This window comes from Corella eumyota, chromosome 7 (genome assembly GCF_963082875.1).
Source record: "Corella eumyota chromosome 7, kaCorEumy4.1, whole genome shotgun sequence".
Classification (NCBI taxonomy): Eukaryota; Metazoa; Chordata; class Ascidiacea; order Phlebobranchia; family Corellidae; genus Corella; species Corella eumyota.
The window spans coordinates 8,021,209-8,044,475 of record NC_137496.1 but is presented as its reverse complement, the minus strand read 5'-3'; the positions used below and the strand labels follow the sequence as shown (position 1 = coordinate 8,044,475).

Sequence of the window (23,267 nt, the reverse complement as noted above, 5' to 3'; positions counted from 1 at the left end):
ATTGCCTACGACCATACCACGTTGAGTACACCCCATCTCGTCCGATCTGGGAAGTTAAGCAACGTCGGGCCCGGTTAGTACTTGGATGGGTGACCGCCTGGGAATACCGGGTGTCGAAGGCATTTTATAAGTTTTTTAGCATATTAGAAAGTACCTTATGTAGAAGTCATTTTTTATCCAAATTTTTGAAAATTAATATATTTGATATAACTTCTAAGGGACGCAAGTCATTTATTTTATTTTAAATATACACGGTTAATGATAAATGTGTTGGCTCACCACATCACATTGCCTACGACCATACCACGTTGAGTACACCCCATCTCGTCCGATCTGGGAAGTTAAGCAACGTCGGGCCCGGTTAGTACTTGGATGGGTGACCGCCTGGGAATACCGGGTGTCGTAGGCATTTTATAAGTTTTATAGCATATTAGAAAGTACCTTATGTATAAGTCATTTTTATAGAAATTTTTGAAAATTAATATATTTGATATAATTGCTAGGCGACGCAAGTCATTTATTTTATTTTAAATATACACGTTTAATGATAAATGTGTTGGCACATCACATTGCCTACGACCATACCACGTTGAGTACACCCCATCTCGTCCGATCTGGGAAGTTAAGCAACGTCGGGCCCGGTTAGTACTTGGATGGGTGACCGCCTGGGAATACCGGGTGTCGAAGGCATTTTATAAGTTTTTTAGCATATTAGAAAGTACTTTATGTAGAAGTCATTTTTTATCCAAATTTTTGAAAATTAATATATTTGATATAACTGCTAAGGGACGCAAGTCATTTATTTTATTTTAAATATACACGGTTAATGATAAATGTGTTGGCTCACCACATCACATTGCCTACGACCATACCACGTTGAGTACACCCCATCTCGTCCGATCTGGGAAGTTAAGCAACGTCGGGCCCGGTTAGTACTTGGATGGGTGACCGCCTGGGAATACCGGGTGTCGTAGGTATTTTATAAGTTTTATAGCATATTAGAAAGTACCTTATGTATAAGTCATTTTTATAGAAATTTTTGAAAATTAATATATTTGATATAATTGCTAGGCGACGCAAGTCATTTATTTTATTTTAAATATACACGTTTAATGATAAATGTGTTGGCACATCACATTGCCTACGACCATACCACGTTGAGTACACCCCATCTCGTCCGATCTGGGAAGTTAAGCAACGTCGGGCCCGGTTAGTACTTGGATGGGTGACCGCCTGGGAATACCGGGTGTCGTAGGCATTTTATAAGTTTTATAGCATATTAGAAAGTACTTTATGTAGAAGTCATTTTTTATCAAAATTTTTGAAAATTAATATATTTGATATAACTTCTAAGGGACGCAAGTCATTTATTTTATTTTAAATATACACGGTTAATGATAAATGTGTTGGCTCACCACATCACATTGCCTACGACCATACCACGTTGAGTACACCCCATCTCGTCCGATCTGGGAAGTTAAGCAACGTCGGGCCCGGTTAGTACTTGGATGGGTGACCGCCTGGGAATACCGGGTGTCGAAGGCATTTTATAAGTTTTTTAGCATATTAGAAAGTACTTTATGTAGAAGTCATTTTTTATCCAAATTTTTGAAAATTAATATATTTGATATAACTGCTAAGGGACGCAAGTCATTTATTTTATTTTAAATATACACGTTTAATGATAAATGTGTTGGCACATCACATTGCCTACGACCATACCACGTTGAGTACACCCCATCTCGTCCGATCTGGGAAGTTAAGCAACGTCGGGCCCGGTTAGTACTTGGATGGGTGACCGCCTGGGAATACCGGGTGTCGTAGGCATTTTATAAGTTTTATAGCATATTAGAAAGTACTTTATGTAGAAGTCATTTTTTATCAAAATTTTTGAAAATTAATATATTTGATATAACTTCTAAGGGACGCAAGTCATTTATTTTATTTTAAATATACACGGTTAATGATAAATGTGTTGGCTCACCACATCACATTGCCTACGACCATACCACGTTGAGTACACCCCATCTCGTCCGATCTGGGAAGTTAAGCAACGTCGGGCCCGGTTAGTACTTGGATGGGTGACCGCCTGGGAATACCGGGTGTCGTAGGTATTTTATAAGTTTTATAGCATATTAGAAAGTACCTTATGTATAAGTCATTTTTATAGAAATTTTTGAAAATTAATATATTTGATATAATTGCTAGGCGACGCAAGTCATTTATTTTATTTTAAATATACACGTTTAATGATAAATGTGTTGGCACATCACATTGCCTACGACCATACCACGTTGAGTACACCCCATCTCGTCCGATCTGGGAAGTTAAGCAACGTCGGGCCCGGTTAGTACTTGGATGGGTGACCGCCTGGGAATACCGGGTGTCGTAGGCATTTTATAAGTTTTATAGCATATTAGAAAGTACTTTATGTAGAAGTAATTTTTTATCAAAATTTTTGAAAATTAATATATTTGATATAACTTCTAAGGGACGCAAGTCATTTATTTTATTTTAAATATACACGGTTAATGATAAATGTGTTGGCTCACCACATCACATTGCCTACGACCATACCACGTTGAGTACACCCCATCTCGTCCGATCTGGGAAGTTAAGCAACGTCGGGCCCGGTTAGTACTTGGATGGGTGACCGCCTGGGAATACCGGGTGTCGTAGGCATTTTATAAGTTTTATAGCATATTCGAAAGTACTTTATGTAGAAGTCATTTTTTATCAAAATTTTTGAAAATTAATATATTTGATATAACTTCTAAGGGACGCAAGTCATTTATTTTATTTTAAATATACACGGTTAATGATAAATGTGTTGGCTCACCACATCACATTGCCTACGACCATACCACGTTGAGTACACCCCATCTCGTCCGATCTGGGAAGTTAAGCAACGTCGGGCCCGGTTAGTACTTGGATGGGTGACCGCCTGGGAATACCGGGTGTCGTAGGTATTTTATAAGTTTTATAGCATATTAGAAAGTACCTTATGTATAAGTCATTTTTATAGAAATTTTTGAAAATTAATATATTTGATATAATTGCTAGGCGACGCAAGTCATTTATTTTATTTTAAATATACACGTTTAATGATAAATGTGTTGGCACATCACATTGCCTACGACCATACCACGTTGAGTACACCCCATCTCGTCCGATCTGGGAAGTTAAGCAACGTCGGGCCCGGTTAGTACTTGGATGGGTGACCGCCTGGGAATACCGGGTGTCGTAGGCATTTTATAAGTTTTTTAGCATATTAGAAAGTACCTTATGTAGAAGTCATTTTTTATCAAAATTTTTGAAAATTAATATATTTGATATAACTGCTAAGAGACGCAAGTCATTTATTTTATTTTAAATATACACGGTTAATGATAAATGTGTTGGCTCACCACATCACATTGCCTACGACCATACCACGTTGAGTACACCCCATCTCGTCCGATCTGGGAAGTTAAGCAACGTCGGGCCCGGTTAGTACTTGGATGGGTGACCGCCTGGGAATACCGGGTGTCGTAGGCATTTTATAAGTTTTATAGCATATTAGAAAGTACTTTATGTAGAAGTAATTTTTTATCAAAATTTTTGAAAATTAATATATTTGATATAACTTCTAAGGGACGCAAGTCATTTATTTTATTTTAAATATACACGGTTAATGATAAATGTGTTGGCTCACCACATCACATTGCCTACGACCATACCACGTTGAGTACACCCCATCTCGTCCGATCTGGGAAGTTAAGCAACGTCGGGCCCGGTTAGTACTTGGATGGGTGACCGCCTGGGAATACCGGGTGTCGTAGGCATTTTATAAGTTTTATAGCATATTAGAAAGTACCTTATGTATAAGTCATTTTTATAGAAATTTTTGAAAATTAATATATTTGATATAATTGCTAGGCGACGCAAGTCATTTATTTTATTTTAAATATACACGTTTAATGATAAATGTGTTGGCACATCACATTGCCTACGACCATACCACGTTGAGTACACCCCATCTCGTCCGATCTGGGAAGTTAAGCAACGTCGGGCCCGGTTAGTACTTGGATGGGTGACCGCCTGGGAATACCGGGTGTCGAAGGCATTTTATAAGTTTTTTAGCATATTAGAAAGTACCTTATGTAGAAGTCATTTTTTATCCAAATTTTTGAAAATTAATATATTTGATATAACTTCTAAGGGACGCAAGTCATTTATTTTATTTTAAATATACACGGTTAATGATAAATGTGTTGGCTCACCACATCACATTGCCTACGACCATACCACGTTGAGTACACCCCATCTCGTCCGATCTGGGAAGTTAAGCAACGTCGGGCCCGGTTAGTACTTGGATGGGTGACCGCCTGGGAATACCGGGTGTCGTAGGCATTTTATAAGTTTTATAGCATATTAGAAAGTACCTTATGTATAAGTCATTTTTATAGAAATTTTTGAAAATTAATATATTTGATATAATTGCTAGGCGACGCAAGTCATTTATTTTATTTTAAATATACACGTTTAATGATAAATGTGTTGGCACATCACATTGCCTACGACCATACCACGTTGAGTACACCCCATCTCGTCCGATCTGGGAAGTTAAGCAACGTCGGGCCCGGTTAGTACTTGGATGGGTGACCGCCTGGGAATACCGGGTGTCGAAGGCATTTTATAAGTTTTTTAGCATATTAGAAAGTACTTTATGTAGAAGTCATTTTTTATCCAAATTTTTGAAAATTAATATATTTGATATAACTGCTAAGGGACGCAAGTCATTTATTTTATTTTAAATATACACGGTTAATGATAAATGTGTTGGCTCACCACATCACATTGCCTACGACCATACCACGTTGAGTACACCCCATCTCGTCCGATCTGGGAAGTTAAGCAACGTCGGGCCCGGTTAGTACTTGGATGGGTGACCGCCTGGGAATACCGGGTGTCGTAGGTATTTTATAAGTTTTATAGCATATTAGAAAGTACCTTATGTATAAGTCATTTTTATAGAAATTTTTGAAAATTAATATATTTGATATAATTGCTAGGCGACGCAAGTCATTTATTTTATTTTAAATATACACGTTTAATGATAAATGTGTTGGCACATCACATTGCCTACGACCATACCACGTTGAGTACACCCCATCTCGTCCGATCTGGGAAGTTAAGCAACGTCGGGCCCGGTTAGTACTTGGATGGGTGACCGCCTGGGAATACCGGGTGTCGTAGGCATTTTATAAGTTTTATAGCATATTAGAAAGTACTTTATGTAGAAGTAATTTTTTATCAAAATTTTTGAAAATTAATATATTTGATATAACTTCTAAGGGACGCAAGTCATTTATTTTATTTTAAATATACACGGTTAATGATAAATGTGTTGGCTCACCACATCACATTGCCTACGACCATACCACGTTGAGTACACCCCATCTCGTCCGATCTGGGAAGTTAAGCAACGTCGGGCCCGGTTAGTACTTGGATGGGTGACCGCCTGGGAATACCGGGTGTCGTAGGCATTTTATAAGTTTTATAGCATATTAGAAAGTACTTTATGTAGAAGTCATTTTTTATCAAAATTTTTGAAAATTAATATATTTGATATAACTTCTAAGGGACGCAAGTCATTTATTTTATTTTAAATATACACGGTTAATGATAAATGTGTTGGCTCACCACATCACATTGCCTACGACCATACCACGTTGAGTACACCCCATCTCGTCCGATCTGGGAAGTTAAGCAACGTCGGGCCCGGTTAGTACTTGGATGGGTGACCGCCTGGGAATACCGGGTGTCGAAGGCATTTTATAAGTTTTTTAGCATATTAGAAAGTACTTTATGTAGAAGTCATTTTTTATCCAAATTTTTGAAAATTAATATATTTGATATAACTGCTAAGGGACGCAAGTCATTTATTTTATTTTAAATATACACGTTTAATGATAAATGTGTTGGCACATCACATTGCCTACGACCATACCACGTTGAGTACACCCCATCTCGTCCGATCTGGGAAGTTAAGCAACGTCGGGCCCGGTTAGTACTTGGATGGGTGACCGCCTGGGAATACCGGGTGTCGTAGGCATTTTATAAGTTTTATAGCATATTAGAAAGTACTTTATGTAGAAGTCATTTTTTATCAAAATTTTTGAAAATTAATATATTTGATATAACTTCTAAGGGACGCAAGTCATTTATTTTATTTTAAATATACACGGTTAATGATAAATGTGTTGGCTCACCACATCACATTGCCTACGACCATACCACGTTGAGTACACCCCATCTCGTCCGATCTGGGAAGTTAAGCAACGTCGGGCCCGGTTAGTACTTGGATGGGTGACCGCCTGGGAATACCGGGTGTCGTAGGTATTTTATAAGTTTTATAGCATATTAGAAAGTACCTTATGTATAAGTCATTTTTATAGAAATTTTTGAAAATTAATATATTTGATATAATTGCTAGGCGACGCAAGTCATTTATTTTATTTTAAATATACACGTTTAATGATAAATGTGTTGGCACATCACATTGCCTACGACCATACCACGTTGAGTACACCCCATCTCGTCCGATCTGGGAAGTTAAGCAACGTCGGGCCCGGTTAGTACTTGGATGGGTGACCGCCTGGGAATACCGGGTGTCGTAGGCATTTTATAAGTTTTATAGCATATTAGAAAGTACTTTATGTAGAAGTAATTTTTTATCAAAATTTTTGAAAATTAATATATTTGATATAACTTCTAAGGGACGCAAGTCATTTATTTTATTTTAAATATACACGGTTAATGATAAATGTGTTGGCTCACCACATCACATTGCCTACGACCATACCACGTTGAGTACACCCCATCTCGTCCGATCTGGGAAGTTAAGCAACGTCGGGCCCGGTTAGTACTTGGATGGGTGACCGCCTGGGAATACCGGGTGTCGTAGGCATTTTATAAGTTTTATAGCATATTCGAAAGTACTTTATGTAGAAGTCATTTTTTATCAAAATTTTTGAAAATTAATATATTTGATATAACTTCTAAGGGACGCAAGTCATTTATTTTATTTTAAATATACACGGTTAATGATAAATGTGTTGGCTCACCACATCACATTGCCTACGACCATACCACGTTGAGTACACCCCATCTCGTCCGATCTGGGAAGTTAAGCAACGTCGGGCCCGGTTAGTACTTGGATGGGTGACCGCCTGGGAATACCGGGTGTCTTAGGCATTTTATAAGTTTTATAGCATATTAGAAAGTACTTTATGTAGAAGTCATTTTTTATCAAAATTTTTGAAAATTAATATATTTGATATAACTTCTAAGGGACGCAAGTCATTTATTTTATTTTAAATATACACGGTTAATGATAAATGTGTTGGCTCACCACATCACATTGCCTACGACCATACCACGTTGAGTACACCCCATCTCGTCCGATCTGGGAAGTTAAGCAACGTCGGGCCCGGTTAGTACTTGGATGGGTGACCGCCTGGGAATACCGGGTGTCGTAGGCATTTTATAAGTTTTATAGCATATTAGAAAGTACCTTATGTATAAGTCATTTTTATAGAAATTTTTGAAAATTAATATATTTGATATAATTGCTAGGCGACGCAAGTCATTTATTTTATTTTAAATATACACGTTTAATGATAAATGTGTTGGCACATCACATTGCCTACGACCATACCACGTTGAGTACACCCCATCTCGTCCGATCTGGGAAGTTAAGCAACGTCGGGCCCGGTTAGTACTTGGATGGGTGACCGCCTGGGAATACCGGGTGTCGTAGGCATTTTATAAGTTTTATAGCATATTAGAAAGTACTTTATGTAGAAGTCATTTTTTATCAAAATTTTTGAAAATTAATATATTTGATATAACTTCTAAGGGACGCAAGTCATTTATTTTATTTTAAATATACACGGTTAATGATAAATGTGTTGGCTCACCACATCACATTGCCTACGACCATACCACGTTGAGTACACCCCATCTCGTCCGATCTGGGAAGTTAAGCAACGTCGGGCCCGGTTAGTACTTGGATGGGTGACCGCCTGGGAATACCGGGTGTCGTAGGTATTTTATAAGTTTTATAGCATATTAGAAAGTACCTTATGTATAAGTCATTTTTATAGAAATTTTTGAAAATTAATATATTTGATATAATTGCTAGGCGACGCAAGTCATTTATTTTATTTTAAATATACACGTTTAATGATAAATGTGTTGGCACATCACATTGCCTACGACCATACCACGTTGAGTACACCCCATCTCGTCCGATCTGGGAAGTTAAGCAACGTCGGGCCCGGTTAGTACTTGGATGGGTGACCGCCTGGGAATACCGGGTGTCGTAGGCATTTTATAAGTTTTATAGCATATTAGAAAGTACTTTATGTAGAAGTCATTTTTTATCAAAATTTTTGAAAATTAATATATTTGATATAACTTCTAAGGGACGCAAGTCATTTATTTTATTTTAAATATACACGGTTAATGATAAATGTGTTGGCTCACCACATCACATTGCCTACGACCATACCACGTTGAGTACACCCCATCTCGTCCGATCTGGGAAGTTAAGCAACGTCGGGCACGGTTAGTACTTGGATGGGTGACCGCCTGGGAATACCGGGTGTCGTAGGCATTTTATAAGTTTTATAGCATATTAGAAAGTACTTTATGTAGAAGTCATTTTTTATCAAAATTTTTGAAAATTAATATATTTGATATAACTTCTAAGGGACGCAAGTCATTTATTTTATTTTAAATATACACGGTTAATGATAAATGTGTTGGCTCACCACATCACATTGCCTACGACCATACCACGTTGAGTACACCCCATCTCGTCCGATCTGGGAAGTTAAGCAACGTCGGGCCCGGTTAGTACTTGGATGGGTGACCGCCTGGGAATACCGGGTGTCGTAGGCATTTTATAAGTTTTATAGCATATTAGAAAGTACTTTATGTAGAAGTCATTTTTTATCAAAATTTTTGAAAATTAATATATTTGATATAACTTCTAAGGGACGCAAGTCATTTATTTTATTTTAAATATACACGGTTAATGATAAATGTGTTGGCTCACCACATCACATTGCCTACGACCATACCACGTTGAGTACACCCCATCTCGTCCGATCTGGGAAGTTAAGCAACGTCGGGCCCGGTTAGTACTTGGATGGGTGACCGCCTGGGAATACCGGGTGTCGTAGGTATTTTATAAGTTTTATAGCATATTAGAAAGTACCTTATGTATAAGTCATTTTTATAGAAATTTTTGAAAATTAATATATTTGATATAATTGCTAGGCGACGCAAGTCATTTATTTTATTTTAAATATACACGTTTAATGATAAATGTGTTGGCACATCACATTGCCTACGACCATACCACGTTGAGTACACCCCATCTCGTCCGATCTGGGAAGTTAAGCAACGTCGGGCCCGGTTAGTACTTGGATGGGTGACCGCCTGGGAATACCGGGTGTCGTAGGCATTTTATAAGTTTTATAGCATATTAGAAAGTACTTTATGTAGAAGTAATTTTTTATCAAAATTTTTGAAAATTAATATATTTGATATAACTTCTAAGGGACGCAAGTCATTTATTTTATTTTAAATATACACGGTTAATGATAAATGTGTTGGCTCACCACATCACATTGCCTACGACCATACCACGTTGAGTACACCCCATCTCGTCCGATCTGGGAAGTTAAGCAACGTCGGGCCCGGTTAGTACTTGGATGGGTGACCGCCTGGGAATACCGGGTGTCGTAGGCATTTTATAAGTTTTATAGCATATTCGAAAGTACTTTATGTAGAAGTCATTTTTTATCAAAATTTTTGAAAATTAATATATTTGATATAACTTCTAAGGGACGCAAGTCATTTATTTTATTTTAAATATACACGGTTAATGATAAATGTGTTGGCTCACCACATCACATTGCCTACGACCATACCACGTTGAGTACACCCCATCTCGTCCGATCTGGGAAGTTAAGCAACGTCGGGCCCGGTTAGTACTTGGATGGGTGACCGCCTGGGAATACCGGGTGTCGTAGGCATTTTATAAGTTTTATAGCATATTAGAAAGTACTTTATGTAGAAGTCATTTTTTATCAAAATTTTTGAAAATTAATATATTTGATATAACTTCTAAGGGACGCAAGTCATTTATTTTATTTTAAATATACACGGTTAATGATAAATGTGTTGGCTCACCACATCACATTGCCTACGACCATACCACGTTGAGTACACCCCATCTCGTCCGATCTGGGAAGTTAAGCAACGTCGGGCCCGGTTAGTACTTGGATGGGTGACCGCCTGGGAATACCGGGTGTCGTAGGCATTTTATAAGTTTTATAGCATATTAGAAAGTACCTTATGTATAAGTCATTTTTATAGAAATTTTTGAAAATTAATATATTTGATATAATTGCTAGGCGACGCAAGTCATTTATTTTATTTTAAATATACACGTTTAATGATAAATGTGTTGGCACATCACATTGCCTACGACCATACCACGTTGAGTACACCCCATCTCGTCCGATCTGGGAAGTTAAGCAACGTCGGGCCCGGTTAGTACTTGGATGGGTGACCGCCTGGGAATACCGGGTGTCGTAGGTATTTTATAAGTTTTATAGCATATTAGAAAGTACCTTATGTATAAGTCATTTTTATAGAAATTTTTGAAAATTAATATATTTGATATAATTGCTAGGCGACGCAAGTCATTTATTTTATTTTAAATATACACGTTTAATGATAAATGTGTTGGCACATCACATTGCCTACGACCATACCACGTTGAGTACACCCCATCTCGTCCGATCTGGGAAGTTAAGCAACGTCGGGCCCGGTTAGTACTTGGATGGGTGACCGCCTGGGAATACCGGGTGTCGTAGGCATTTTATAAGTTTTATAGCATATTAGAAAGTACTTTATGTAGAAGTAATTTTTTATCAAAATTTTTGAAAATTAATATATTTGATATAACTTCTAAGGGACGCAAGTCATTTATTTTATTTTAAATATACACGGTTAATGATAAATGTGTTGGCTCACCACATCACATTGCCTACGACCATACCACGTTGAGTACACCCCATCTCGTCCGATCTGGGAAGTTAAGCAACGTCGGGCCCGGTTAGTACTTGGATGGGTGACCGCCTGGGAATACCGGGTGTCGTAGGCATTTTATAAGTTTTATAGCATATTAGAAAGTACTTTATGTAGAAGTCATTTTTTATCAAAATTTTTGAAAATTAATATATTTGATATAACTTCTAAGGGACGCAAGTCATTTATTTTATTTTAAATATACACGGTTAATGATAAATGTGTTGGCTCACCACATCACATTGCCTACGACCATACCACGTTGAGTACACCCCATCTCGTCCGATCTGGGAAGTTAAGCAACGTCGGGCCCGGTTAGTACTTGGATGGGTGACCGCCTGGGAATACCGGGTGTCGAAGGCATTTTATAAGTTTTTTAGCATATTAGAAAGTACTTTATGTAGAAGTCATTTTTTATCCAAATTTTTGAAAATTAATATATTTGATATAACTGCTAAGGGACGCAAGTCATTTATTTTATTTTAAATATACACGTTTAATGATAAATGTGTTGGCACATCACATTGCCTACGACCATACCACGTTGAGTACACCCCATCTCGTCCGATCTGGGAAGTTAAGCAACGTCGGGCCCGGTTAGTACTTGGATGGGTGACCGCCTGGGAATACCGGGTGTCGTAGGCATTTTATAAGTTTTATAGCATATTAGAAAGTACTTTATGTAGAAGTCATTTTTTATCAAAATTTTTGAAAATTAATATATTTGATATAACTGCTAAGGGACGCAAGTCATTTATTTTATTTTAAATATACACGTTTAATGATAAATGTGTTGGCACATCACATTGCCTACGACCATACCACGTTGAGTACACCCCATCTCGTCCGATCTGGGAAGTTAAGCAACGTCGGGCCCGGTTAGTACTTGGATGGGTGACCGCCTGGGAATACCGGGTGTCGTAGGCATTTTATAAGTTTTATAGCATATTAGAAAGTACTTTATGTAGAAGTCATTTTTTATCAAAATTTTTGAAAATTAATATATTTGATATAACTTCTAAGGGACGCAAGTCATTTATTTTATTTTAAATATACACGGTTAATGATAAATGTGTTGGCTCACCACATCACATTGCCTACGACCATACCACGTTGAGTACACCCCATCTCGTCCGATCTGGGAAGTTAAGCAACGTCGGGCCCGGTTAGTACTTGGATGGGTGACCGCCTGGGAATACCGGGTGTCGTAGGTATTTTATAAGTTTTATAGCATATTAGAAAGTACCTTATGTATAAGTCATTTTTATAGAAATTTTTGAAAATTAATATATTTGATATAATTGCTAGGCGACGCAAGTCATTTATTTTATTTTAAATATACACGTTTAATGATAAATGTGTTGGCACATCACATTGCCTACAACCATACCACGTTGAGTACACCCCATCTCGTCCGATCTGGGAAGTTAAGCAACGTCGGGCCCGGTTAGTACTTGGATGGGTGACCGCCTGGGAATACCGGGTGTCGTAGGCATTTTATAAGTTTTATAGCATATTAGAAAGTACTTTATGTAGAAGTCATTTTTTATCAAAATTTTTGAAAATTAATATATTTGATATAACTTCTAAGGGACGCAAGTCATTTATTTTATTTTAAATATACACGGTTAATGATAAATGTGTTGGCTCACCACATCACATTGCCTACGACCATACCACGTTGAGTACACCCCATCTCGTCCGATCTGGGAAGTTAAGCAACGTCGGGCCCGGTTAGTACTTGGATGGGTGACCGCCTGGGAATACCGGGTGTCGTAGGCATTTTATAAGTTTTATAGCATATTCGAAAGTACTTTATGTAGAAGTCATTTTTTATCAAAATTTTTGAAAATTAATATATTTGATATAACTTCTAAGGGACGCAAGTCATTTATTTTATTTTAAATATACACGGTTAATGATAAATGTGTTGGCTCACCACATCACATTGCCTACGACCATACCACGTTGAGTACACCCCATCTCGTCCGATCTGGGAAGTTAAGCAACGTCGGGCCCGGTTAGTACTTGGATGGGTGACCGCCTGGGAATACCGGGTGTCGTAGGCATTTTATAAGTTTTATAGCATATTAGAAAGTACTTTATGTAGAAGTCATTTTTTATCAAAATTTTTGAAAATTAATATATTTGATATAACTTCTAAGGGACGCAAGTCATTTATTTTATTTTAAATATACACGGTTAATGATAAATGTGTTGGCTCACCACATCACATTGCCTACGACCATACCACGTTGAGTACACCCCATCTCGTCCGATCTGGGAAGTTAAGCAACGTCGGGCCCGGTTAGTACTTGGATGGGTGACCGCCTGGGAATACCGGGTGTCGTAGGCATTTTATAAGTTTTATAGCATATTAGAAAGTACCTTATGTATAAGTCATTTTTATAGAAATTTTTGAAAATTAATATATTTGATATAATTGCTAGGCGACGCAAGTCATTTATTTTATTTTAAATATACACGTTTAATGATAAATGTGTTGGCACATCACATTGCCTACGACCATACCACGTTGAGTACACCCCATCTCGTCCGATCTGGGAAGTTAAGCAACGTCGGGCCCGGTTAGTACTTGGATGGGTGACCGCCTGGGAATACCGGGTGTCGTAGGCATTTTATAAGTTTTATAGCATATTAGAAAGTACTTTATGTAGAAGTCATTTTTTATCAAAATTTTTGAAAATTAATATATTTGATATAACTTCTAAGGGACGCAAGTCATTTATTTTATTTTAAATATACACGGTTAATGATAAATGTGTTGGCTCACCACATCACATTGCCTACGACCATACCACGTTGAGTACACCCCATCTCGTCCGATCTGGGAAGTTAAGCAACGTCGGGCCCGGTTAGTACTTGGATGGGTGACCGCCTGGGAATACCGGGTGTCGTAGGTATTTTATAAGTTTTATAGCATATTAGAAAGTACCTTATGTATAAGTCATTTTTATAGAAATTTTTGAAAATTAATATATTTGATATAATTGCTAGGCGACGCAAGTCATTTATTTTATTTTAAATATACACGTTTAATGATAAATGTGTTGGCACATCACATTGCCTACGACCATACCACGTTGAGTACACCCCATCTCGTCCGATCTGGGAAGTTAAGCAACGTCGGGCCCGGTTAGTACTTGGATGGGTGACCGCCTGGGAATACCGGGTGTCGTAGGCATTTTATAAGTTTTATAGCATATTAGAAAGTACTTTATGTAGAAGTAATTTTTTATCAAAATTTTTGAAAATTAATATATTTGATATAACTTCTAAGGGACGCAAGTCATTTATTTTATTTTAAATATACACGGTTAATGATAAATGTGTTGGCTCACCACATCACATTGCCTACGACCATACCACGTTGAGTACACCCCATCTCGTCCGATCTGGGAAGTTAAGCAACGTCGGGCCCGGTTAGTACTTGGATGGGTGACCGCCTGGGAATACCGGGTGTCGTAGGCATTTTATAAGTTTTATAGCATATTAGAAAGTACTTTATGTAGAAGTCATTTTTTATCAAAATTTTTGAAAATTAATATATTTGATATAACTTCTAAGGGACGCAAGTCATTTATTTTATTTTAAATATACACGGTTAATGATAAATGTGTTGGCTCACCACATCACATTGCCTACGACCATACCACGTTGAGTACACCCCATCTCGTCCGATCTGGGAAGTTAAGCAACGTCGGGCCCGGTTAGTACTTGGATGGGTGACCGCCTGGGAATACCGGGTGTCGAAGGCATTTTATAAGTTTTTTAGCATATTAGAAAGTACTTTATGTAGAAGTCATTTTTTATCCAAATTTTTGAAAATTAATATATTTGATATAACTGCTAAGGGACGCAAGTCATTTATTTTATTTTAAATATACACGTTTAATGATAAATGTGTTGGCACATCACATTGCCTACGACCATACCACGTTGAGTACACCCCATCTCGTCCGATCTGGGAAGTTAAGCAACGTCGGGCCCGGTTAGTACTTGGATGGGTGACCGCCTGGGAATACCGGGTGTCGTAGGCATTTTATAAGTTTTATAGCATATTAGAAAGTACCTTATGTATAAGTCATTTTTATAGAAATTTTTGAAAATTAATATATTTGATATAATTGCTAGGCGACGCAAGTCATTTATTTTATTTTAAATATACACGTTTAATGATAAATGTGTTGGCACATCACATTGCCTACGACCATACCACGTTGAGTACACCCCATCTCGTCCGATCTGGGAAGTTAAGCAACGTCGGGCCCGGTTAGTACTTGGATGGGTGACCGCCTGGGAATACCGGGTGTCGTAGGCATTTTATAAGTTTTATAGCATATTAGAAAGTACTTTATGTAGAAGTCATTTTTTATCAAAATTTTTGAAAATTAATATATTTGATATAACTTCTAAGGGACGCAAGTCATTTATTTTATTTTAAATATACACGGTTAATGATAAATGTGTTGGCTCACCACATCACATTGCCTACGACCATACCACGTTGAGTACACCCCATCTCGTCCGATCTGGGAAGTTAAGCAACGTCGGGCCCGGTTAGTACTTGGATGGGTGACCGCCTGGGAATACCGGGTGTCGTAGGTATTTTATAAGTTTTATAGCATATTAGAAAGTACCTTATGTATAAGTCATTTTTATAGAAATTTTTGAAAATTAATATATTTGATATAATTGCTAGGCGACGCAAGTCATTTATTTTATTTTAAATATACACGTTTAATGATAAATGTGTTGGCACATCACATTGCCTACGACCATACCACGTTGAGTACACCCCATCTCGTCCGATCTGGGAAGTTAAGCAACGTCGGGCCCGGTTAGTACTTGGATGGGTGACCGCCTGGGAATACCGGGTGTCGTAGGCATTTTATAAGTTTTATAGCATATTAGAAAGTACTTTATGTAGAAGTAATTTTTTATCAAAATTTTTGAAAATTAATATATTTGATATAACTTCTAAGGGACGCAAGTCATTTATTTTATTTTAAATATACACGGTTAATGATAAATGTGTTGGCTCACCACATCACATTGCCTACGACCATACCACGTTGAGTACACCCCATCTCGTCCGATCTGGGAAGTTAAGCAACGTCGGGAGCAACGTCGGGCCCGGTTAGTACTTGGATGGGTGACCGCCTGGGAATACCGGGTGTCGAAGGCATTTTATAAGTTTTTTAGCATATTAGAAAGTACTTTATGTAGAAGTCATTTTTTATCCAAATTTTTGAAAATTAATATATTTGATATAACTGCTAAGGGACGCAAGTCATTTATTTTATTTTAAATATACACGTTTAATGATAAATGTGTTGGCACATCACATTGCCTACGACCATACCACGTTGAGTACACCCCATCTCGTCCGATCTGGGAAGTTAAGCAACGTCGGGCCCGGTTAGTACTTGGATGGGTGACCGCCTGGGAATACCGGGTGTCGTAGGCATTTTATAAGTTTTATAGCATATTAGAAAGTACTTTATGTAGAAGTCATTTTTTATCAAAATTTTTGAAAATTAATATATTTGATATAACTTCTAAGGGACGCAAGTCATTTATTTTATTTTAAATATACACGGTTAATGATAAATGTGTTGGCTCACCACATCACATTGCCTACGACCATACCACGTTGAGTACACCCCATCTCGTCCGATCTGGGAAGTTAAGCAACGTCGGGCCCGGTTAGTACTTGGATGGGTGACCGCCTGGGAATACCGGGTGTCGTAGGTATTTTATAAGTTTTATAGCATATTAGAAAGTACCTTATGTATAAGTCATTTTTATAGAAATTTTTGAAAATTAATATATTTGATATAATTGCTAGGCGACGCAAGTCATTTATTTTATTTTAAATATACACGTTTAATGATAAATGTGTTGGCACATCACATTGCCTACGACCATACCACGTTGAGTACACCCCATCTCGTCCGATCTGGGAAGTTAAGCAACGTCGGGCCCGGTTAGTACTTGGATGGGTGACCGCCTGGGAATACCGGGTGTCGTAGGCATTTTATAAGTTTTATAGCATATTAGAAAGTACTTTATGTAGAAGTAATTTTTTATCAAAATTTTTGAAAATTAATATATTTGATATAACTTCTAAGGGACGCAAGTCATTTATTTTATTTTAAATATACACGGTTAATGATAAATGTGTTGGCTCACCACATCACATTGCCTACGACCATACCACGTTGAGTACACCCCATCTCGTCCGATCTGGGAAGTTAAGCAACGTCGGGCCCGGTTAGTACTTGGATGGGTGACCGCCTGGGAATACCGGGTGTCGTAGGCATTTTATAAGTTTTATAGCATATTCGAAAGTACTTTATGTAGAAGTCATTTTTTATCAAAATTTTTGAAAATTAATATATTTGATATAACTTCTAAGGGACGCAAGTCATTTATTTTATTTTAAATATACACGGTTAATGATAAATGTGTTGGCTCACCACATCACATTGCCTACGACCATACCACGTTGAGTACACCCCATCTCGTCCGATCTGGGAAGTTAAGCAACGTCGGGCCCGGTTAGTACTTGGATGGGTGACCGCCTGGGAATACCGGGTGTCTTAGGCATTTTATAAGTTTTATAGCATATTAGAAAGTACTTTATGTAGAAGTCATTTTTTATCAAAATTTTTGAAAATTAATATATTTGATATAACTTCTAAGGGACGCAAGTCATTTATTTTATTTTAAATATACACGGTTAATGATAAATGTGTTGGCTCACCACATCACATTGCCTACGACCATACCACGTTGAGTACACCCCATCTCGTCCGATCTGGGAAGTTAAGCAACGTCGGGCCCGGTTAGTACTTGGATGGGTGACCGCCTGGGAATACCGGGTGTCGTAGGCATTTTATAAGTTTTATAGCATATTAGAAAGTACCTTATGTATAAGTCATTTTTATAGAAATTTTTGAAAATTAATATATTTGATATAATTGCTAGGCGACGCAAGTCATTTATTTTATTTTAAATATACACGTTTAATGATAAATGTGTTGGCACATCACATTGCCTACGACCATACCACGTTGAGTACACCCCATCTCGTCCGATCTGGGAAGTTAAGCAACGTCGGGCCCGGTTAGTACTTGGATGGGTGACCGCCTGGGAATACCGGGTGTCGTAGGCATTTTATAAGTTTTATAGCATATTAGAAAGTACTTTATGTAGAAGTCATTTTTTATCAAAATTTTTGAAAATTAATATATTTGATATAACTTCTAAGGGACGCAAGTCATTTATTTTATTTTAAATATACACGGTTAATGATAAATGTGTTGGCTCACCACATCACATTGCCTACGACCATACCACGTTGAGTACACCCCATCTCGTCCGATCTGGGAAGTTAAGCAACGTCGGGCCCGGTTAGTACTTGGATGGGTGACCGCCTGGGAATACCGGGTGTCGTAGGTATTTTATAAGTTTTATAGCATATTAGAAAGTACCTTATGTATAAGTCATTTTTATAGAAATTTTTGAAAATTAATATATTTGATATAATTGCTAGGCGACGCAAGTCATTTATTTTATTTTAAATATACACGTTTAATGATAAATGTGTTGGCACATCACATTGCCTACGACCATACCACGTTGAGTACACCCCATCTCGTCCGATCTGGGAAGTTAAGCAACGTCGGGCCCGGTTAGTACTTGGATGGGTGACCGCCTGGGAATACCGGGTGTCGTAGGCATTTTATAAGTTTTATAGCATATTAGAAAGTACTTTATGTAGAAGTAATTTTTTATCAAAATTTTTGAAAATTAATATATTTGATATAACTTCTAAGGGACGCAAGTCATTTATTTTATTTTAAATATACACGGTTAATGATAAATGTGTTGGCTCACCACATCACATTGCCTACGACCATACCACGTTGAGTACACCCCATCTCGTCCGATCTGGGAAGTTAAGCAACGTCGGGCCCGGTTAGTACTTGGATGGGTGACCGCCTGGGAATACCGGGTGTCGTAGGCATTTTATAAGTTTTATAGCATATTAGAAAGTACTTTATGTAGAAGTCATTTTTTATCAAAATTTTTGAAAATTAATATATTTGATATAACTTCTAAGGGACGGAAGTCATTTATTTTATTTTAAATATACACGGTTAATGATAAATGTGTTGGCTCACCACATCACATTGCCTACGACCATACCACGTTGAGTACACCCCATCTCGTCCGATCTGGGAAGTTAAGCAACGTCGGGCCCGGTTAGTACTTGGATGGGTGACCGCCTGGGAATACCGGGTGTCGTAGGCATTTTATAAGTTTTATAGCATATTAGAAAGTACTTTATGTAGAAGTCATTTTTTATCAAAATTTTTGAAAATTAATATATTTGATATAACTTCTAAGGGACGCAAGTCATTTATTTTATTTTAAATATACACGGTTAATGATAAATGTGTTGGCTCACCACATCACATTGCCTACGACCATACCACGTTGAGTACACCCCATCTCGTCCGATCTGGGAAGTTAAGCAACGTCGGGCCCGGTTAGTACTTGGATGGGTGACCGCCTGGGAATACCGGGTGTCGTAGGTATTTTATAAGTTTTATAGCATATTAGAAAGTACCTTATGTATAAGTCATTTTTATAGAAATTTTTGAAAATTAATATATTTGATATAATTGCTAGGCGACGCAAGTCATTTATTTTATTTTAAATATACACGTTTAATGATAAATGTGTTGGCACATCACATTGCCTACGACCATACCACGTTGAGTACACCCCATCTCGTCCGATCTGGGAAGTTAAGCAACGTCGGGCCCGGTTAGTACTTGGATGGGTGACCGCCTGGGAATACCGGGTGTCGTAGGCATTTTATAAGTTTTATAGCATATTAGAAAGTACTTTATGTAGAAGTAATTTTTTATCAAAATTTTTGAAAATTAATATATTTGATATAACTTCTAAGGGACGCAAGTCATTTATTTTATTTTAAATATACACGGTTAATGATAAATGTGTTGGCTCACCACATCACATTGCCTACGACCATACCACGTTGAGTACACCCCATCTCGTCCGATCTGGGAAGTTAAGCAACGTCGGGCCCGGTTAGTACTTGGATGGGTGACCGCCTGGGAATACCGGGTGTCGTAGGCATTTTATAAGTTTTATAGCATATTCGAAAGTACTTTATGTAGAAGTCATTTTTTATCAAAATTTTTGAAAATTAATATATTTGATATAACTTCTAAGGGACGCAAGTCATTTATTTTATTTTAAATATACACGGTTAATGATAAATGTGTTGGCTCACCACATCACATTGCCTACGACCATACCACGTTGAGTACACCCCATCTCGTCCGATCTGGGAAGTTAAGCAACGTCGGGCCCGGTTAGTACTTGGATGGGTGACCGCCTGGGAATACCGGGTGTCGTAGGCATTTTATAAGTTTTATAGCATATTAGAAAGTACTTTATGTAGAAGTCATTTTTTATCAAAATTTTTGAAAATTAATATATTTGATATAACTTCTAAGGGACGCAAGTCATTTATTTTATTTTAAATATACACGGTTAATGATAAATGTGTTGGCTCACCACATCACATTGCCTACGACCATACCACGTTGAGTACACCCCATCTCGTCCGATCTGGGAAGTTAAGCAACGTCGGGCCCGGTTAGTACTTGGATGGGTGACCGCCTGGGAATACCGGGTGTCGTAGGCATTTTATAAGTTTTATAGCATATTAGAAAGTACCTTATGTATAAGTCATTTTTATAGAAATTTTTGAAAATTAATATATTTGATATAATTGCTAGGCGACGCAAGTCATTTATTTTATTTTAAATATACACGTTTAATGATAAATGTGTTGGCACATCACATTGCCTACGACCATACCACGTTGAGTACACCCCATCTCGTCCGATCTGGGAAGTTAAGCAACGTCGGGCCCGGTTAGTACTTGGATGGGTGACCGCCTGGGAATACCGGGTGTCGTAGGCATTTTATAAGTTTTATAGCATATTAGAAAGTACTTTATGTAGAAGTCATTTTTTATCAAAATTTTTGAAAATTAATATATTTGATATAACTTCTAAGGGACGCAAGTCATTTATTTTATTTTAAATATACACGGTTAATGATAAATGTGTTGGCTCACCACATCACATTGCCTACGACCATACCACGTTGAGTACACCCCATCTCGTCCGATCTGGGAAGTTAAGCAACGTCGGGCCCGGTTAGTACTTGGATGGGTGACCGCCTGGGAATACCGGGTGTCTTAGGCATTTTATAAGTTTTATAGCATATTAGAAAGTACTTTATGTAGAAGTCATTTTTTATCAAAATTTTTGAAAATTAATATATTTGATATAACTTCTAAGGGACGCAAGTCATTTATTTTATTTTAAATATACACGGTTAATGATAAATGTGTTGGCTCACCACATCACATTGCCTACGACCATACCACGTTGAGTACACCCCATCTCGTCCGATCTGGGAAGTTAAGCAACGTCGGGCCCGGTTAGTACTTGGATGGGTGACCGCCTGGGAATACCGGGTGTCGTAGGCATTTTATAAGTTTTATAGCATATTAGAAAGTACCTTATGTATAAGTCATTTTTATAGAAATTTTTGAAAATTAATATATTTGATATAATTGCTAGGCGACGCAAGTCATTTATTTTATTTTAAATATACACGTTTAATGATAAATGTGTTGGCACATCACATTGCCTACGACCATACCACGTTGAGTACACCCCATCTCGTCCGATCTGGGAAGTTAAGCAACGTCGGGCCCGGTTAGTACTTGGATGGGTGACCGCCTGGGAATACCGGGTGTCGTAGGCATTTTATAAGTTTTATAGCATATTAGAAAGTACTTTATGTAGAAGTCATTTTTTATCAAAATTTTTGAAAATTAATATATTTGATATAACTTCTAAGGGACGCAAGTCATTTATTTTATTTTAAATATACACGGTTAATGATAAATGTGTTGGCTCACCACATCACATTGCCTACGACCATACCACGTTGAGTACACCCCATCTCGTCCGATCTGGGAAGTTAAGCAACGTCGGGCCCGGTTAGTACTTGGATGGGTGACCGCCTGGGAATACCGGGTGTCGTAGGTATTTTATAAGTTTTATAGCATATTAGAAAGTACCTTATGTATAAGTCATTTTTATAGAAATTTTTGAAAATTAATATATTTGATATAATTGCTAGGCGACGCAAGTCATTTATTTTATTTTAAATATACACGTTTAATGATAAATGTGTTGGCACATCACATTGCCTACGACCATACCACGTTGAGTACACCCCATCTCGTCCGATCTGGGAAGTTAAGCAACGTCGGGCCCGGTTAGTACTTGGATGGGTGACCGCCTGGGAATACCGGGTGTCGTAGGCATTTTATAAGTTTTATAGCATATTAGAAAGTACTTTATGTAGAAGTAATTTTTTATCAAAATTTTTGAAAATTAATATATTTGATATAACTTCTAAGGGACGCAAGTCATTTATTTTATTTTAAATATACACGGTTAATGATAAATGTGTTGGCTCACCACATCACATTGCCTACGACCATACCACGTTGAGTACACCCCATCTCGTCCGATCTGGGAAGTTAAGCAACGTCGGGCCCGGTTAGTACTTGGATGGGTGACCGCCTGGGAATACCGGGTGTCGTAGGCATTTTATAAGTTTTATAGCATATTAGAAAGTACTTTATGTAGAAGTCATTTTTTATCAAAATTTTTGAAAATTAATATATTTGATATAACTTCTAAGGGACGCAAGTCATTTATTTTATTTTAAATATACACGGTTAATGATAAATGTGTTGGCTCACCACATCACATTGCCTACGACCATACCACGTTGAGTACACCCCATCTCGTCCGATCTGGGAAGTTAAGCAACGTCGGGCCCGGTTAGTACTTGGATGGGTGACCGCCTGGGAATACCGGGTGTCGAAGGCATTTTATAAGTTTTTTAGCATATTAGAAAGTACTTTATGTAGAAGTCATTTTTTATCCAAATTTTTG

The 23,267-nt window shown here is 37.5% G+C and overlaps 81 non-coding genes and 1 pseudogene across 81 annotated transcripts; all 82 read left to right on the top strand.

Moving 5' to 3' along the window:
* The first annotated feature begins 3 nt into the window (after positions 1-3).
* On the top strand, positions 4-122 carry LOC145761201 (5S ribosomal RNA). Its single transcript, XR_014287170.1, has one exon. It is a non-coding gene; the product is annotated as a 5S ribosomal RNA (ribosomal RNA).
* Positions 123-290: 168 nt separating this feature from the next.
* On the top strand, positions 291-409 carry LOC145762076 (5S ribosomal RNA). Its single transcript, XR_014287720.1, has one exon. It is a non-coding gene; the product is annotated as a 5S ribosomal RNA (ribosomal RNA).
* Positions 410-571: 162 nt separating this feature from the next.
* Positions 572-690, top strand: LOC145761200 (5S ribosomal RNA). Its single transcript, XR_014287169.1, has one exon. It is a non-coding gene; the product is annotated as a 5S ribosomal RNA (ribosomal RNA).
* Positions 691-858: 168 nt separating this feature from the next.
* Positions 859-977, top strand: LOC145761083 (5S ribosomal RNA). The gene has a single exon (XR_014287059.1). It is a non-coding gene; the product is annotated as a 5S ribosomal RNA (ribosomal RNA).
* A 162-nt stretch (positions 978-1,139) lies between these two features.
* On the top strand, positions 1,140-1,258 carry LOC145762075 (5S ribosomal RNA). Its single transcript, XR_014287719.1, has one exon. It is a non-coding gene; the product is annotated as a 5S ribosomal RNA (ribosomal RNA).
* A 168-nt stretch (positions 1,259-1,426) lies between these two features.
* Positions 1,427-1,545, top strand: LOC145761199 (5S ribosomal RNA). The gene has a single exon (XR_014287168.1). It is a non-coding gene; the product is annotated as a 5S ribosomal RNA (ribosomal RNA).
* Positions 1,546-1,708: 163 nt separating this feature from the next.
* LOC145762074 (5S ribosomal RNA) lies at positions 1,709-1,827 on the top strand. Its single transcript, XR_014287718.1, has one exon. It is a non-coding gene; the product is annotated as a 5S ribosomal RNA (ribosomal RNA).
* A 168-nt stretch (positions 1,828-1,995) lies between these two features.
* LOC145761082 (5S ribosomal RNA) lies at positions 1,996-2,114 on the top strand. The gene has a single exon (XR_014287058.1). It is a non-coding gene; the product is annotated as a 5S ribosomal RNA (ribosomal RNA).
* A 162-nt stretch (positions 2,115-2,276) lies between these two features.
* Positions 2,277-2,395, top strand: LOC145762073 (5S ribosomal RNA). The gene has a single exon (XR_014287717.1). It is a non-coding gene; the product is annotated as a 5S ribosomal RNA (ribosomal RNA).
* A 168-nt stretch (positions 2,396-2,563) lies between these two features.
* LOC145762072 (5S ribosomal RNA) lies at positions 2,564-2,682 on the top strand. The gene has a single exon (XR_014287716.1). It is a non-coding gene; the product is annotated as a 5S ribosomal RNA (ribosomal RNA).
* Positions 2,683-2,850: 168 nt separating this feature from the next.
* Positions 2,851-2,969, top strand: LOC145761081 (5S ribosomal RNA). Its single transcript, XR_014287057.1, has one exon. It is a non-coding gene; the product is annotated as a 5S ribosomal RNA (ribosomal RNA).
* Positions 2,970-3,131: 162 nt separating this feature from the next.
* Positions 3,132-3,250, top strand: LOC145762071 (5S ribosomal RNA). Its single transcript, XR_014287715.1, has one exon. It is a non-coding gene; the product is annotated as a 5S ribosomal RNA (ribosomal RNA).
* Positions 3,251-3,418: 168 nt separating this feature from the next.
* On the top strand, positions 3,419-3,537 carry LOC145762069 (5S ribosomal RNA). Its single transcript, XR_014287714.1, has one exon. It is a non-coding gene; the product is annotated as a 5S ribosomal RNA (ribosomal RNA).
* Positions 3,538-3,705: 168 nt separating this feature from the next.
* LOC145762068 (5S ribosomal RNA) lies at positions 3,706-3,824 on the top strand. Its single transcript, XR_014287713.1, has one exon. It is a non-coding gene; the product is annotated as a 5S ribosomal RNA (ribosomal RNA).
* Positions 3,825-3,986: 162 nt separating this feature from the next.
* Positions 3,987-4,105, top strand: LOC145761198 (5S ribosomal RNA). Its single transcript, XR_014287167.1, has one exon. It is a non-coding gene; the product is annotated as a 5S ribosomal RNA (ribosomal RNA).
* Positions 4,106-4,273: 168 nt separating this feature from the next.
* On the top strand, positions 4,274-4,392 carry LOC145762066 (5S ribosomal RNA). The gene has a single exon (XR_014287711.1). It is a non-coding gene; the product is annotated as a 5S ribosomal RNA (ribosomal RNA).
* A 162-nt stretch (positions 4,393-4,554) lies between these two features.
* Positions 4,555-4,673, top strand: LOC145761197 (5S ribosomal RNA). The gene has a single exon (XR_014287166.1). It is a non-coding gene; the product is annotated as a 5S ribosomal RNA (ribosomal RNA).
* A 168-nt stretch (positions 4,674-4,841) lies between these two features.
* LOC145761080 (5S ribosomal RNA) lies at positions 4,842-4,960 on the top strand. Its single transcript, XR_014287056.1, has one exon. It is a non-coding gene; the product is annotated as a 5S ribosomal RNA (ribosomal RNA).
* A 162-nt stretch (positions 4,961-5,122) lies between these two features.
* LOC145762065 (5S ribosomal RNA) lies at positions 5,123-5,241 on the top strand. Its single transcript, XR_014287710.1, has one exon. It is a non-coding gene; the product is annotated as a 5S ribosomal RNA (ribosomal RNA).
* A 168-nt stretch (positions 5,242-5,409) lies between these two features.
* On the top strand, positions 5,410-5,528 carry LOC145762064 (5S ribosomal RNA). The gene has a single exon (XR_014287709.1). It is a non-coding gene; the product is annotated as a 5S ribosomal RNA (ribosomal RNA).
* A 168-nt stretch (positions 5,529-5,696) lies between these two features.
* LOC145761195 (5S ribosomal RNA) lies at positions 5,697-5,815 on the top strand. The gene has a single exon (XR_014287165.1). It is a non-coding gene; the product is annotated as a 5S ribosomal RNA (ribosomal RNA).
* A 163-nt stretch (positions 5,816-5,978) lies between these two features.
* LOC145762063 (5S ribosomal RNA) lies at positions 5,979-6,097 on the top strand. The gene has a single exon (XR_014287708.1). It is a non-coding gene; the product is annotated as a 5S ribosomal RNA (ribosomal RNA).
* Positions 6,098-6,265: 168 nt separating this feature from the next.
* LOC145761079 (5S ribosomal RNA) lies at positions 6,266-6,384 on the top strand. Its single transcript, XR_014287055.1, has one exon. It is a non-coding gene; the product is annotated as a 5S ribosomal RNA (ribosomal RNA).
* Positions 6,385-6,546: 162 nt separating this feature from the next.
* On the top strand, positions 6,547-6,665 carry LOC145762062 (5S ribosomal RNA). Its single transcript, XR_014287707.1, has one exon. It is a non-coding gene; the product is annotated as a 5S ribosomal RNA (ribosomal RNA).
* Positions 6,666-6,833: 168 nt separating this feature from the next.
* Positions 6,834-6,952, top strand: LOC145762061 (5S ribosomal RNA). Its single transcript, XR_014287706.1, has one exon. It is a non-coding gene; the product is annotated as a 5S ribosomal RNA (ribosomal RNA).
* Positions 6,953-7,120: 168 nt separating this feature from the next.
* Positions 7,121-7,239, top strand: LOC145761284 (5S ribosomal RNA). Its single transcript, XR_014287247.1, has one exon. It is a non-coding gene; the product is annotated as a 5S ribosomal RNA (ribosomal RNA).
* Positions 7,240-7,407: 168 nt separating this feature from the next.
* On the top strand, positions 7,408-7,526 carry LOC145762060 (5S ribosomal RNA). The gene has a single exon (XR_014287705.1). It is a non-coding gene; the product is annotated as a 5S ribosomal RNA (ribosomal RNA).
* Positions 7,527-7,688: 162 nt separating this feature from the next.
* LOC145762059 (5S ribosomal RNA) lies at positions 7,689-7,807 on the top strand. The gene has a single exon (XR_014287704.1). It is a non-coding gene; the product is annotated as a 5S ribosomal RNA (ribosomal RNA).
* Positions 7,808-7,975: 168 nt separating this feature from the next.
* Positions 7,976-8,094, top strand: LOC145761078 (5S ribosomal RNA). The gene has a single exon (XR_014287054.1). It is a non-coding gene; the product is annotated as a 5S ribosomal RNA (ribosomal RNA).
* Positions 8,095-8,256: 162 nt separating this feature from the next.
* Positions 8,257-8,375, top strand: LOC145762058 (5S ribosomal RNA). Its single transcript, XR_014287703.1, has one exon. It is a non-coding gene; the product is annotated as a 5S ribosomal RNA (ribosomal RNA).
* A 168-nt stretch (positions 8,376-8,543) lies between these two features.
* On the top strand, positions 8,544-8,662 carry LOC145761242 (5S ribosomal RNA). Its single transcript, XR_014287208.1, has one exon. It is a non-coding gene; the product is annotated as a 5S ribosomal RNA (ribosomal RNA).
* Positions 8,663-8,830: 168 nt separating this feature from the next.
* LOC145762057 (5S ribosomal RNA) lies at positions 8,831-8,949 on the top strand. Its single transcript, XR_014287702.1, has one exon. It is a non-coding gene; the product is annotated as a 5S ribosomal RNA (ribosomal RNA).
* A 168-nt stretch (positions 8,950-9,117) lies between these two features.
* LOC145761077 (5S ribosomal RNA) lies at positions 9,118-9,236 on the top strand. Its single transcript, XR_014287053.1, has one exon. It is a non-coding gene; the product is annotated as a 5S ribosomal RNA (ribosomal RNA).
* A 162-nt stretch (positions 9,237-9,398) lies between these two features.
* On the top strand, positions 9,399-9,517 carry LOC145762055 (5S ribosomal RNA). Its single transcript, XR_014287700.1, has one exon. It is a non-coding gene; the product is annotated as a 5S ribosomal RNA (ribosomal RNA).
* Positions 9,518-9,685: 168 nt separating this feature from the next.
* Positions 9,686-9,804, top strand: LOC145762053 (5S ribosomal RNA). Its single transcript, XR_014287699.1, has one exon. It is a non-coding gene; the product is annotated as a 5S ribosomal RNA (ribosomal RNA).
* A 168-nt stretch (positions 9,805-9,972) lies between these two features.
* LOC145762052 (5S ribosomal RNA) lies at positions 9,973-10,091 on the top strand. The gene has a single exon (XR_014287698.1). It is a non-coding gene; the product is annotated as a 5S ribosomal RNA (ribosomal RNA).
* Positions 10,092-10,259: 168 nt separating this feature from the next.
* LOC145762051 (5S ribosomal RNA) lies at positions 10,260-10,378 on the top strand. Its single transcript, XR_014287697.1, has one exon. It is a non-coding gene; the product is annotated as a 5S ribosomal RNA (ribosomal RNA).
* Positions 10,379-10,540: 162 nt separating this feature from the next.
* Positions 10,541-10,659, top strand: LOC145761076 (5S ribosomal RNA). The gene has a single exon (XR_014287052.1). It is a non-coding gene; the product is annotated as a 5S ribosomal RNA (ribosomal RNA).
* A 162-nt stretch (positions 10,660-10,821) lies between these two features.
* On the top strand, positions 10,822-10,940 carry LOC145762050 (5S ribosomal RNA). The gene has a single exon (XR_014287696.1). It is a non-coding gene; the product is annotated as a 5S ribosomal RNA (ribosomal RNA).
* A 168-nt stretch (positions 10,941-11,108) lies between these two features.
* LOC145762048 (5S ribosomal RNA) lies at positions 11,109-11,227 on the top strand. Its single transcript, XR_014287694.1, has one exon. It is a non-coding gene; the product is annotated as a 5S ribosomal RNA (ribosomal RNA).
* A 168-nt stretch (positions 11,228-11,395) lies between these two features.
* On the top strand, positions 11,396-11,514 carry LOC145761194 (5S ribosomal RNA). The gene has a single exon (XR_014287164.1). It is a non-coding gene; the product is annotated as a 5S ribosomal RNA (ribosomal RNA).
* A 163-nt stretch (positions 11,515-11,677) lies between these two features.
* Positions 11,678-11,796, top strand: LOC145762047 (5S ribosomal RNA). Its single transcript, XR_014287693.1, has one exon. It is a non-coding gene; the product is annotated as a 5S ribosomal RNA (ribosomal RNA).
* A 163-nt stretch (positions 11,797-11,959) lies between these two features.
* LOC145762046 (5S ribosomal RNA) lies at positions 11,960-12,078 on the top strand. The gene has a single exon (XR_014287692.1). It is a non-coding gene; the product is annotated as a 5S ribosomal RNA (ribosomal RNA).
* A 168-nt stretch (positions 12,079-12,246) lies between these two features.
* On the top strand, positions 12,247-12,365 carry LOC145761075 (5S ribosomal RNA). Its single transcript, XR_014287051.1, has one exon. It is a non-coding gene; the product is annotated as a 5S ribosomal RNA (ribosomal RNA).
* A 162-nt stretch (positions 12,366-12,527) lies between these two features.
* Positions 12,528-12,646, top strand: LOC145761173 (5S ribosomal RNA). The gene has a single exon (XR_014287144.1). It is a non-coding gene; the product is annotated as a 5S ribosomal RNA (ribosomal RNA).
* A 168-nt stretch (positions 12,647-12,814) lies between these two features.
* Positions 12,815-12,933, top strand: LOC145762045 (5S ribosomal RNA). The gene has a single exon (XR_014287691.1). It is a non-coding gene; the product is annotated as a 5S ribosomal RNA (ribosomal RNA).
* A 168-nt stretch (positions 12,934-13,101) lies between these two features.
* LOC145762044 (5S ribosomal RNA) lies at positions 13,102-13,220 on the top strand. Its single transcript, XR_014287690.1, has one exon. It is a non-coding gene; the product is annotated as a 5S ribosomal RNA (ribosomal RNA).
* Positions 13,221-13,388: 168 nt separating this feature from the next.
* On the top strand, positions 13,389-13,507 carry LOC145762042 (5S ribosomal RNA). Its single transcript, XR_014287688.1, has one exon. It is a non-coding gene; the product is annotated as a 5S ribosomal RNA (ribosomal RNA).
* Positions 13,508-13,669: 162 nt separating this feature from the next.
* LOC145762041 (5S ribosomal RNA) lies at positions 13,670-13,788 on the top strand. The gene has a single exon (XR_014287687.1). It is a non-coding gene; the product is annotated as a 5S ribosomal RNA (ribosomal RNA).
* Positions 13,789-13,956: 168 nt separating this feature from the next.
* LOC145761073 (5S ribosomal RNA) lies at positions 13,957-14,075 on the top strand. Its single transcript, XR_014287050.1, has one exon. It is a non-coding gene; the product is annotated as a 5S ribosomal RNA (ribosomal RNA).
* Positions 14,076-14,237: 162 nt separating this feature from the next.
* Positions 14,238-14,356, top strand: LOC145762040 (5S ribosomal RNA). The gene has a single exon (XR_014287686.1). It is a non-coding gene; the product is annotated as a 5S ribosomal RNA (ribosomal RNA).
* A 168-nt stretch (positions 14,357-14,524) lies between these two features.
* LOC145762039 (5S ribosomal RNA) lies at positions 14,525-14,643 on the top strand. The gene has a single exon (XR_014287685.1). It is a non-coding gene; the product is annotated as a 5S ribosomal RNA (ribosomal RNA).
* A 168-nt stretch (positions 14,644-14,811) lies between these two features.
* On the top strand, positions 14,812-14,930 carry LOC145761193 (5S ribosomal RNA). Its single transcript, XR_014287163.1, has one exon. It is a non-coding gene; the product is annotated as a 5S ribosomal RNA (ribosomal RNA).
* A 163-nt stretch (positions 14,931-15,093) lies between these two features.
* On the top strand, positions 15,094-15,212 carry LOC145762037 (5S ribosomal RNA). The gene has a single exon (XR_014287684.1). It is a non-coding gene; the product is annotated as a 5S ribosomal RNA (ribosomal RNA).
* A 162-nt stretch (positions 15,213-15,374) lies between these two features.
* LOC145762036 (5S ribosomal RNA) lies at positions 15,375-15,493 on the top strand. The gene has a single exon (XR_014287683.1). It is a non-coding gene; the product is annotated as a 5S ribosomal RNA (ribosomal RNA).
* Positions 15,494-15,661: 168 nt separating this feature from the next.
* LOC145761071 (5S ribosomal RNA) lies at positions 15,662-15,780 on the top strand. Its single transcript, XR_014287048.1, has one exon. It is a non-coding gene; the product is annotated as a 5S ribosomal RNA (ribosomal RNA).
* Positions 15,781-15,942: 162 nt separating this feature from the next.
* LOC145762035 (5S ribosomal RNA) lies at positions 15,943-16,061 on the top strand. Its single transcript, XR_014287682.1, has one exon. It is a non-coding gene; the product is annotated as a 5S ribosomal RNA (ribosomal RNA).
* A 168-nt stretch (positions 16,062-16,229) lies between these two features.
* LOC145761307 (5S ribosomal RNA) lies at positions 16,230-16,360 on the top strand (annotated as a pseudogene).
* Positions 16,361-16,523: 163 nt separating this feature from the next.
* Positions 16,524-16,642, top strand: LOC145762034 (5S ribosomal RNA). Its single transcript, XR_014287681.1, has one exon. It is a non-coding gene; the product is annotated as a 5S ribosomal RNA (ribosomal RNA).
* A 168-nt stretch (positions 16,643-16,810) lies between these two features.
* On the top strand, positions 16,811-16,929 carry LOC145761070 (5S ribosomal RNA). Its single transcript, XR_014287047.1, has one exon. It is a non-coding gene; the product is annotated as a 5S ribosomal RNA (ribosomal RNA).
* Positions 16,930-17,091: 162 nt separating this feature from the next.
* Positions 17,092-17,210, top strand: LOC145762033 (5S ribosomal RNA). Its single transcript, XR_014287680.1, has one exon. It is a non-coding gene; the product is annotated as a 5S ribosomal RNA (ribosomal RNA).
* Positions 17,211-17,378: 168 nt separating this feature from the next.
* LOC145762032 (5S ribosomal RNA) lies at positions 17,379-17,497 on the top strand. Its single transcript, XR_014287679.1, has one exon. It is a non-coding gene; the product is annotated as a 5S ribosomal RNA (ribosomal RNA).
* Positions 17,498-17,665: 168 nt separating this feature from the next.
* Positions 17,666-17,784, top strand: LOC145761283 (5S ribosomal RNA). The gene has a single exon (XR_014287246.1). It is a non-coding gene; the product is annotated as a 5S ribosomal RNA (ribosomal RNA).
* Positions 17,785-17,952: 168 nt separating this feature from the next.
* On the top strand, positions 17,953-18,071 carry LOC145762030 (5S ribosomal RNA). The gene has a single exon (XR_014287677.1). It is a non-coding gene; the product is annotated as a 5S ribosomal RNA (ribosomal RNA).
* A 162-nt stretch (positions 18,072-18,233) lies between these two features.
* Positions 18,234-18,352, top strand: LOC145762029 (5S ribosomal RNA). The gene has a single exon (XR_014287676.1). It is a non-coding gene; the product is annotated as a 5S ribosomal RNA (ribosomal RNA).
* Positions 18,353-18,520: 168 nt separating this feature from the next.
* On the top strand, positions 18,521-18,639 carry LOC145761069 (5S ribosomal RNA). Its single transcript, XR_014287046.1, has one exon. It is a non-coding gene; the product is annotated as a 5S ribosomal RNA (ribosomal RNA).
* Positions 18,640-18,801: 162 nt separating this feature from the next.
* LOC145762028 (5S ribosomal RNA) lies at positions 18,802-18,920 on the top strand. The gene has a single exon (XR_014287675.1). It is a non-coding gene; the product is annotated as a 5S ribosomal RNA (ribosomal RNA).
* Positions 18,921-19,088: 168 nt separating this feature from the next.
* Positions 19,089-19,207, top strand: LOC145762027 (5S ribosomal RNA). Its single transcript, XR_014287674.1, has one exon. It is a non-coding gene; the product is annotated as a 5S ribosomal RNA (ribosomal RNA).
* A 168-nt stretch (positions 19,208-19,375) lies between these two features.
* Positions 19,376-19,494, top strand: LOC145762026 (5S ribosomal RNA). Its single transcript, XR_014287673.1, has one exon. It is a non-coding gene; the product is annotated as a 5S ribosomal RNA (ribosomal RNA).
* A 168-nt stretch (positions 19,495-19,662) lies between these two features.
* Positions 19,663-19,781, top strand: LOC145761068 (5S ribosomal RNA). Its single transcript, XR_014287045.1, has one exon. It is a non-coding gene; the product is annotated as a 5S ribosomal RNA (ribosomal RNA).
* Positions 19,782-19,943: 162 nt separating this feature from the next.
* LOC145762025 (5S ribosomal RNA) lies at positions 19,944-20,062 on the top strand. The gene has a single exon (XR_014287672.1). It is a non-coding gene; the product is annotated as a 5S ribosomal RNA (ribosomal RNA).
* Positions 20,063-20,230: 168 nt separating this feature from the next.
* Positions 20,231-20,349, top strand: LOC145762024 (5S ribosomal RNA). Its single transcript, XR_014287671.1, has one exon. It is a non-coding gene; the product is annotated as a 5S ribosomal RNA (ribosomal RNA).
* A 168-nt stretch (positions 20,350-20,517) lies between these two features.
* Positions 20,518-20,636, top strand: LOC145762023 (5S ribosomal RNA). Its single transcript, XR_014287670.1, has one exon. It is a non-coding gene; the product is annotated as a 5S ribosomal RNA (ribosomal RNA).
* Positions 20,637-20,804: 168 nt separating this feature from the next.
* LOC145762021 (5S ribosomal RNA) lies at positions 20,805-20,923 on the top strand. Its single transcript, XR_014287669.1, has one exon. It is a non-coding gene; the product is annotated as a 5S ribosomal RNA (ribosomal RNA).
* Positions 20,924-21,085: 162 nt separating this feature from the next.
* LOC145762020 (5S ribosomal RNA) lies at positions 21,086-21,204 on the top strand. Its single transcript, XR_014287668.1, has one exon. It is a non-coding gene; the product is annotated as a 5S ribosomal RNA (ribosomal RNA).
* A 168-nt stretch (positions 21,205-21,372) lies between these two features.
* On the top strand, positions 21,373-21,491 carry LOC145761282 (5S ribosomal RNA). Its single transcript, XR_014287245.1, has one exon. It is a non-coding gene; the product is annotated as a 5S ribosomal RNA (ribosomal RNA).
* A 168-nt stretch (positions 21,492-21,659) lies between these two features.
* Positions 21,660-21,778, top strand: LOC145762018 (5S ribosomal RNA). Its single transcript, XR_014287666.1, has one exon. It is a non-coding gene; the product is annotated as a 5S ribosomal RNA (ribosomal RNA).
* A 162-nt stretch (positions 21,779-21,940) lies between these two features.
* On the top strand, positions 21,941-22,059 carry LOC145762017 (5S ribosomal RNA). Its single transcript, XR_014287665.1, has one exon. It is a non-coding gene; the product is annotated as a 5S ribosomal RNA (ribosomal RNA).
* A 168-nt stretch (positions 22,060-22,227) lies between these two features.
* Positions 22,228-22,346, top strand: LOC145761067 (5S ribosomal RNA). Its single transcript, XR_014287044.1, has one exon. It is a non-coding gene; the product is annotated as a 5S ribosomal RNA (ribosomal RNA).
* A 162-nt stretch (positions 22,347-22,508) lies between these two features.
* Positions 22,509-22,627, top strand: LOC145762016 (5S ribosomal RNA). Its single transcript, XR_014287664.1, has one exon. It is a non-coding gene; the product is annotated as a 5S ribosomal RNA (ribosomal RNA).
* A 168-nt stretch (positions 22,628-22,795) lies between these two features.
* LOC145762015 (5S ribosomal RNA) lies at positions 22,796-22,914 on the top strand. The gene has a single exon (XR_014287663.1). It is a non-coding gene; the product is annotated as a 5S ribosomal RNA (ribosomal RNA).
* A 168-nt stretch (positions 22,915-23,082) lies between these two features.
* Positions 23,083-23,201, top strand: LOC145761192 (5S ribosomal RNA). The gene has a single exon (XR_014287162.1). It is a non-coding gene; the product is annotated as a 5S ribosomal RNA (ribosomal RNA).
* The last annotated feature ends 66 nt before the right edge of the window (positions 23,202-23,267 follow it).